Source organism: Jatropha curcas, chromosome 8 (assembly GCF_041381405.1).
Source record: "Jatropha curcas cultivar XTBG-Jc1 chromosome 8, XTBG_Jcur_1.0, whole genome shotgun sequence".
Classification (NCBI taxonomy): domain Eukaryota; kingdom Viridiplantae; phylum Streptophyta; class Magnoliopsida; order Malpighiales; family Euphorbiaceae; genus Jatropha; species Jatropha curcas.
The window spans coordinates 6,430,631-6,439,909 of NC_143158.1; positions in this window are offsets into that span (position 1 = coordinate 6,430,631).

Consider the following 9,279-nt stretch of genomic DNA (forward strand, 5'->3'; position numbering starts at 1 on the left):
GCTTATGTTTTTTATTTAATTTCTTATGCTTTAAGGAAGGAGATTGAACAAGAGAAAAGGGGTTAAGACACGTGGACTGTTTCATGCAAATTTCTTGTCAAAATTGCTTTTTTATGCATTTGATAGTGGAAATTCGAAAATGACAAGATTGTGTGAGGGAGACATGAGAGAGTCATTAAAGATAGATAGAGATAAAAGGAAAATCCCCACTCAAATTCTTCATTTCCCTACAAGAAAAGAATTCAATATTTAAATCTTAATGACTTGATTAATTCTTATTTTGGTTTAATTCGACAAGTGGTATTAGAAATGATCTTTCTTTATATATATATATATATAAAACATATTGAAAATTAATATATTAGTGTTAGGAATTTCAACTTTTAAGGGTTCATTTATAAATTTCAATTTTTAATTATCACTACTATTTTAATTAATATATTTGATAAAATAATCTGAAATAAAATTTAAGAATTTAAATATGAGAAATTGTTGTGTAAGTTCATATTCTAACTCTCTATTTATTTAGTATCATTTTTATGAATTTTAAAAAAAATTTCTTTATTAATCTATATTTAAATTGGATCATTCGAGGTATTTTTAAGAAATTTATTATAACTAATAGCTATATATAGATAATAATAACTTATTTTTTCTTTTTTAAGAAAAACATGGTGGAAGTCATGAAACCTGTGAGAGGAACTATCTAATAAATGAAAACACAAACTAATGGATGAAGCATACTCAAAACTATTTATAATTAATAGATATAAAGATAATTTTAAAAAAGATATATACTTATAATTATCACTATCTATATTTATCTGTGACGGAGTCACATAAAAATGTTTAAGGGGAAAATAAAATCTTCACAAATTTAGAAATGCCAAATCAAAAAAGAAATGTAATATTAAAAAGAAAATGGAGAGGAGCTCACATGCCTCACCAACCACCACCAATATCTGTATGTCCATATAAATTTTATGTATTAAAGCTGTAAAAAAAGAAATTTCACTCATTTTACTTAGTATTTTATTTATTTATACATTTATTTATTGATTTTTATATAATTTTCAAAGTAAAATACATATTAATTGATAAGGTTACGTATACATCAAACCAATTACAAAAATATTTTGATTTAAACAATAATATTTTTACCAATACATTAGAAAAAAAGATAAAATAGTAACATTTAAAAAAAATATTTTTTTTGAGTGGCTTCGCATACGCTAATGTAGGCAAGAAATTTTCCAATTTAAAATATCGCAATTGATTTGGCAGATTTCCAATATATAAACCTAAAAACACACTAATAAAGAAATAAAAGTTACTGTTTTGGTAATATTTTAAGAATATGCATTTCAAAAGAAGATTTGCTTGTATTATGATATGTATTGTTTAACTATGTATAGGTGAATAGTGGTTGAGTGTTTTTTTTTTCAGTTATCTATTAGGAAGACAGTTGGTAGTTGTAATTACTTTTAGGTAGGTTCGCGAGTTAGTGGATTAGTGCTTGAACTTGAACTTTCTAATACTACAGTTAATTATGGATAATACTACAATTACTTTAATTGGCAATTAATCAGCCGACAGTCTATAGTCACAAAAGCAAGAAAGCTAAGCAAAGTTGGATAAAGTGCACACAATTGTTAAGATTTAATTACAGTAATTAGTGCTTGACTTTGTTGATACACAAGTGCTTAATACGCGTAGAAGGAAGTAAAAAACTAATTCTTTTATTATTATTATTTTATTAGGAGTGGAGCTATCGTGATTTTTTTGAAAGGATTTTATCTGAATATTAACAAAAAAAAAAAACAACTATGATCTAATAATCAAAATCAAAGTAAGAATTTTTATTTTAATTTTTAATAATTGACGTGATCTAAGCCGTTGGTTGTTGCCTTCACCAAATAAACCTTTGTTCCCTATTATAGTGGTTGTTCTCTAGCAGTTATTGATAATATTATATTCTTCCTTTTTTGAAATTTGAATAATGGAGAAAATAATTTTATTATCTTAAATTTTTTACGTGTTGAAATTGAAAAGAGAAAGATGATATTGAAGTAGGTGATAAAAATTTTAGTTTTTGGAGTTTGACTGTAAAACAAAATTCTTTTAATTTTTTGAAAATAAATTTGATTTGATTTGATACAAAGTGAATTATCTTTTGAATTTATACTTTTTTTTTTTAAATCTAACTTGATTTTTCTAATTTAAATACTCAATCTTTTGAGTTGAGCCAATAAGAATAATCTCCTATATATCTTTTCATGTGTTTTTTTTTATAATGAAATTTAAAAGTATATATACATAACTAATTAATTAAATTTTGGAAAGCAAAAATTCTTAGAAAAAAAAAGGAAAAAAAAAAAAAAAAGAAAAACCACAAGATATTCTTAATTAGCTAGGGTGTGCCATCATACTATAGAAAAAAAAAATCAAAATAAAAAGAACAGAAAAAATAAATAATAATTATATACAATAATATCTATATCATAGATGTTAATTAGGTGAATCAATATAGCATATGATGGATGCTTAAAGATGCTGTTGACTGACTTGTAACCAACAACCAAAGAGAGGCAGTTGAACCTTTAAATTTGTGGGGCAAGTGTTGTCTTCTCATTTTTCCACACGTAGGATCTCAAAGATGGTGATTCAAGGCTTTCTTTTTTTTTTTTTTTTTTTTTTTGCCCTTTACTATTAAATTAAGGGTATGTTGGAATAGATAGTTTGAACTTTGAAGACGACATTTAATTAATGATATAATGAAAATGATGGTCTACTCATATTACTTTATCCATAAGTAGAGTTTGAGTTAAACTCGTAATCAGCTATTTAAAGTTGAGCTAAAAAAAATTAATCAATTTAATACTTAAATTCACTTATCGAACTGAATTTAGTTTAAGTTTAAATATATAAATAAATTATAATTTTTTTAGTTTTTTTATTATACTATTAATGAGCTGTTTGATTTCAATTTTTTAAATCTGAATCGAGATGAATTTAAATTTAAATATATATTAATAAGCTTAATTCAACTCGTTTATGCGATTGCTAAATAAATTCATTTATTCAAAAGGCTTTTTGTAAAAAAAAAATTATATTAGGGCATCAATGTACAAGCCAATGTATATGGTAGGTCTGCTTAGTGCCATGACAAGACTGGAACTGAACAAGTGGGTTTGTTATGATCACATCACATGGAGGGCCATTCATTATGCAATGCAACACATAGATTATGGGCATATAGCTACACCCATTATTGATGAGTCATACATACATGCATACTAACTGAAAATTCTTTTTTCAGTTATGAAAAAACTGATAGAGAATCTTCTGCTTTTTTTTTTTTAATTTCATATGGAGATTAATTGAGTAGCAATATATTAAACTAAACATTAAGGTTAATCATTTTGTTTCATAATTTTTAATAAATTAGTGAAATTTTTATTATAATAATATGATAAATAAATTAGGTATTCAAATTTAAGATTTTACTCCTTATACTCTTAAAGGGAGTGACGAAAACGCTCAAATTATGAGTTTAATAATTTAAATATTAATATTAAATTAATCATAAACCAAGTCAAGCATTTTGAAATCGAAACCGATTTTATTAATGCTAGGTTCTTATACTATGCGTTTAAATAGGTTTTTATTTTTGAAAAATAAAGATTTTGATAAGAAGTTAGTACGAGAAACTTATTAAAAACCAATCAAATCAATATCAAAACTAAATCAATCATACTAATATACAGTATCATTCATTGTTTCTATGTACTAAATGACCTATTTGAAATCAATTTTAACCAAAACCGGTTGACATACTAATATTTTCAACATGAAATATAAATTCGACATAATTAAACACTATTTCAATATATAAAAAAAATTGCCTGTGTCAGTATATTCATAGAATATTCCATATCCCATAATATTGATGCATGTACTTTGTAGTTGTAATAAACATTATTTATAATTGTGTAGGGTTGGAAAAGGGTAGAGGGAGACACGGAAAGTATAATGTTAAGCACAGAGAGAGTCATGGGTCAAGAAGAGAGAGCTGTAGCAATAGCATGGGGTGTTGGAACCTTTTTAGATCTTTTGGTTTGATGGACCTCCCTCAAATTAGGGAAAACGATGGCCAAGTCAATGGACGGTAAACGTATTTCTTGTTCAAAACTGAAAATGAAGGGACATTTAGACCTATGTGGCCCCTCTGAGTCTAACAATATCCGTTACAAAACAACCTTTGAAAAATCAACATGTACAATATATTATAATTGAGTATGTGATGTTTGGATTTGTTGCCATTAATTACAGTTACAAGATATTATAATAATAAGCGAAAAGCAAAAGTTAAAAATTAAAAATTTGGTAAGAGGATGATACCAAAGTTTACGCGTTGATGCTGTCTTTGCGTTTTGCCATTAATTGCGTTTTGCCACAAATTTGCGTTTTGCCACAACTTGTTACTAAAGTTGCCCAGTTGTCCTTAATATGGCTCACTAGATAGTAACACTTCCACTTCCATAATTACAACCCAACCACCTCTGTCTAGCTCTGCTTCACTCTCTTTGAAGCAAAATGTGGACAAATCACATTACAGTACCATAAAAACCAAACTACAATACCTTTCCGTCTTCCTTTCTTTCTTCTTTTTCCCGCTTCACTTGATTTAATATGAGGCCAAATGGATGGTTATATAAGATTCCCACGAATGTAATTCAACGGTCCAAAATGAATTTTTTTTTTTTTAAAAAAATTTATAGTTAGGAGTATTATCGAGTTAATTTTATATCAATCGAAATTAAATTTTCTGATTTTTTTTCATATAATTCAGAAATATTAATGTTATTCTTATAATGCTTTCTATCAATATCACACCATGAATTAGCAATTAAGAAAGGATGTTACAGTTGTAATATACATCATTGGATGGATGCATGCATGCGTGGCTGCTTTCGTGCAAACTGTGATAGACACCACCTCCAGTCTGGTTCGAATCAAAATCATTATATCAACTCAATAAAAAGTTCAAATTATTAGAATTGTTTTGGTGATTTTGAATTTATGGGTCGGTCTAAATTCTAGTCTTTGAATTTAAGACTAATCGAAAATTTACAGAAGTGGCCGGAACCTACTGGTTTCAATGACAATTCTCATAGGTTAAATACAAAAAGAAAATCACAGAACCAAAATTGAAACCAGCTCGAACCAATAAATCCGAACTGATTTGGTTTATTTATATACGTGTTTATTTTTATTTTTCCAAAAAGAAAATTGTGAATTTCATGGATAATGAGGATTGCTGACAAGGACGGACCGTGCATGTTTACAAGTTGACGAAGGAATTTGATTCATATAAGGCCTGTGTTTGCTTGTATGGACAATATATATCTATGAAACCAAAGCCCAAATGTCCAATTAAAAAAAAGGGAAATTACAATTTTATCCACACATATTGACATAATTAACTATTTTATACTTAAATTTTAAAAATTACATATTTTTAGCCATTTCTCAAAATTATCACCTTATATTTAATTTTTGGCACTTCCATTTCCTTTAACAATAAAATATCGACTATAATGACCTTAATATAGTGTGAAATCTTTTAAAATGTCCAATTGAATTCAAAAAAATTCGCTCAGTCTCGTAATTTGTGTTATGGTTTAACTTGAATATATATATTAATTTAGTTAAACTATAGTTTTTGTTTTGTTTTTTCTTAATATACCTTAACTAAGGAAGAGTAACAAGAGTGGATCACATACAATATATTTGGGTTTTAAAAGAGTTAAATTTGTCTGAGATATTCAACTCCTAACAAAAAGCTTTCAACACACATCCATTAACTAATAAATTTTTAACTTATATACAAAAATTATAATATATTTCTTTATCAAGGAGATATGTACAATGTCCATATACAAGCAGATTTCATTTCACCATGTTGGGTCCCGGCAATAAGATTACGAGAAAAATAACACAGCGGAAAAATAAAAATATGACACAGATATTTACGTGGTTCACTCTTTAACTGTTAGGGCTACGTCCACGGGATAAAAACTGAATAATTCTTCCACTATTAAAAATAGTAGGCTTACAAAGAGAGTAATACAAAATAGTGGCACTCACACCGTGTTTTCCAAATTATCCTCACTATTCTCTCGACCCGAGTTTTAGAACCCAATTCTAAAACTCAAATTCTCTCAAAAAAAAACTCTCTTCACTCTTTTGGTCTGTGTTTTATGAAGCGTTGTGCCATCTCCTATTTATAGGAGGGATGGACGCGGGATTAGGAGAGGTGGACGCGTTAATTACGCGTCCACCGAAAAACGGATCACCTACCAAGAAGAAAATTCTTATTTCCTTATTTCCATTTTCAACTACGTGTGGGTCCTACCACGTTTTCTTTTTTTTTTTTTTTTTTTTATTTGTTTCAAATGTGGGTCCCATTGAGTGGGCACCGCACAACAAATCTCCCCCTGCACACTCAAGTGGGGACGTTAGCCATACCAGCTATCTTTCTGCAAGTGACAAGTTTCTCCGTAGGTAAAGCTTTAGTCATCATATCAGCGCCATTATCATCAGTGTGAATCTTTTCAATCTGAAATAACTTCATCTCCAGCGCATCGCGTATCCAATGATACCTCACATCAATGTGCTTTGACCTTGAATGAAAGGCCGAATTCTTGCTGAGATGTATCGCGCTTTGACTATCACATAGCAGAATGTACTTCTCTTGTTCTACACCCAATTCTTGTAGGAATTTCTTCATCCATAAGAGTTCTTTGCTAGCTTCTGTAATGGCGATATATTCCGCCTCAGTGGATGAGAGTGCAACGCATTTTTGCAATTTTGATTGCCAAGAAACTGCTGCTCCTGCAAAAGTCATCAGATATCCAGAAGTTGATTTGCGCGAATCAACATCACCACCCATATCTGCATCTGTGTAACCATCTAACACAGGTCTATTATCACCAAAACATAAGCACATTTTGGAAGTGCCCTTAAGATACCTGAGAATCCACTTCACTGCATTCCAGTGTTCTTTACCTGGATTTGAAAGAAATCGGCTAACAACACCAACAGCATGAGCAATATCTGGTCTTGTGCATACCATGGCGTACATCAAGCTGCCAACGGCGGATGCATAAGGAATTTTCTTCAGTTCTTCTTTTTCTTTCTCACTTGAAGGACATTGACTAAGACTTAATTTGAAATGACCTGCAAGCGGAGTAGAAACTGGTTTTGCATTGCTCATATTGAATCTGCTGAGAACTTTCTCGATGTACTTCTCTTGAGACAGCCACAACTTTCTCTTTTTCCTGTCTCTGGAGATCTTCATTCCGAGTATCTGTTTTGCCGATCCCAAATCCTTCATGGCAAAGGATTTTCCAAGTTCCTTTTTCAAGCTCTCAATTTTCTTAGCATCTTGGCCCACAATAAGCATATCATCCACATATAACAAGAGAATAATAAAGTCGCCTTCTATGAACTTTTTCACAAATACACAGTGATCAGAAGTAGTTTTCTCATACCCGTGATTTACCATGAAAGAGTCAAACTTTTTGTACCATTGTCTTGGAGCTTGTTTGAGGCCATACAAGCTTTTCTGCAATTTACACACCAAGTGTTCTTTGCCTTTGACTCTGAACCCTTCTGGTTGCTCCATATAAATTTCCTCCTCTAAGTCACCATGGAGGAAAGCGGTCTTTACATCAAGTTGCTCGATCTCCAAATTCAGGCTAGCTGCTAAACCGAGCACAACTCTGATAGAAGACATCTTGACTACGGGTGAGAAAATTTCTTCAAAGTCAACTCCTTTCTTCTGACCGAATCCCTTCACAACCAGTCTCGCCTTGTACCTTGGCTGTGAGTTGTTCTGTTCAGTCTTCAACCTGAACACCCATTTGTTCTTCAATGCTTTCTTACCTTGAGGCAGTTTCACCAACTCATAAGTCTGGTTCTCATGCAAGGACTCCATCTCATCTTGCATGGCTTTCAGCCACTCATTCTTTTTACAATCTTCCATTGCCTCCTGGTAGTTCTCTGGTTCTCCCCCTTGAGTCAACAAGTCATATTCATTAGGAGAATATCTTTGGGAAGGTATCCTGCCTCTCGCAGATCTTCTCAATTGAGGCAGTTCTTCTATTGGAGCTGGTTCAGCATCATTCTGAACAGGTTCATCATCATCTTCTTCATCATTTTGTGGTTCTATATGAGGTTCTGCATCAAGACTAACAGGAAACTCATTGATAGACTTTGGCTTTTCATTTTTCTCAAAGTCTTCAATGGTTTGGTCTTCCAGGAATACTACATCTCTGCTTCTGATGAGCTTCTTTTCAACTGGATCCCATAATCTGTACCCAAAATCATCATTTCCATAACCCAAGAAGATACACTGTTTTGACTTCGAATCAAGCTTGGATCTTTCATCTTTTGGAACATGAGCAAAAGCCCTGCAGCCAAATATTCTAAGATGATCGTAAGAAATATTTTTCCTTGACCACACCTTTTCTGGAACATCTCCTTTGAGGGAGGTTGAAGGTGAAAGGTTGATCAAGTAAACTGCAGTATTCATTGCTTCAGCCCAAAAGGTTTTAGGAAGTTTAGCATGAGAGAGCATGCATCGAACCCTTTCAACAATGGTCCTGTTCATTCTCTCTGCAACTCCATTCTGCTGTGGAGTTTTGGGAACTGTCTTCTGAAGTCTGATGCCGTGTTCTGAGCAATACTTCACAAATGGACCTCTGTACTCACCACCATTATCAGCTCTAACACATTTTAGCTTTCTTCCCGTTTGTCTTTCAACACTGACATGAAAGACTTTAAACATATCCAGCACCTGGTCTTTTGACTTTATTGGGAAAGCCCACACCTTTCTAGAATGGTCATCAATAAAGCTAACATAATATAAGCAGCCACTCAAAGATTTGTCACCCATTGAGCAAACATCAGTGTGTACCAATTCTAGAATACCAGGTTTTCTAGATGGAGAAGGAGATCTTTGAAAGGAAACTCTATGTTGTTTACCAGACAAACAATCAGTGCATATTTTCAGAGGCAAACCTTTCAAAGATAGCATTTTCTTCTTAGTGAGAGTCTCCATTCCTTTCTCACTCAAATGCCCAAGTCGTTTGTGCCATAACTCAGCAGATGAATCTTCAACTGCATTCACTACTCCTGTGCAAACTTTAGCCTGGGTGTAGTAGAGGGAGTTGAACTTTCTTCCTCGACCGAACACCAAGTTGCCTTTGGAAA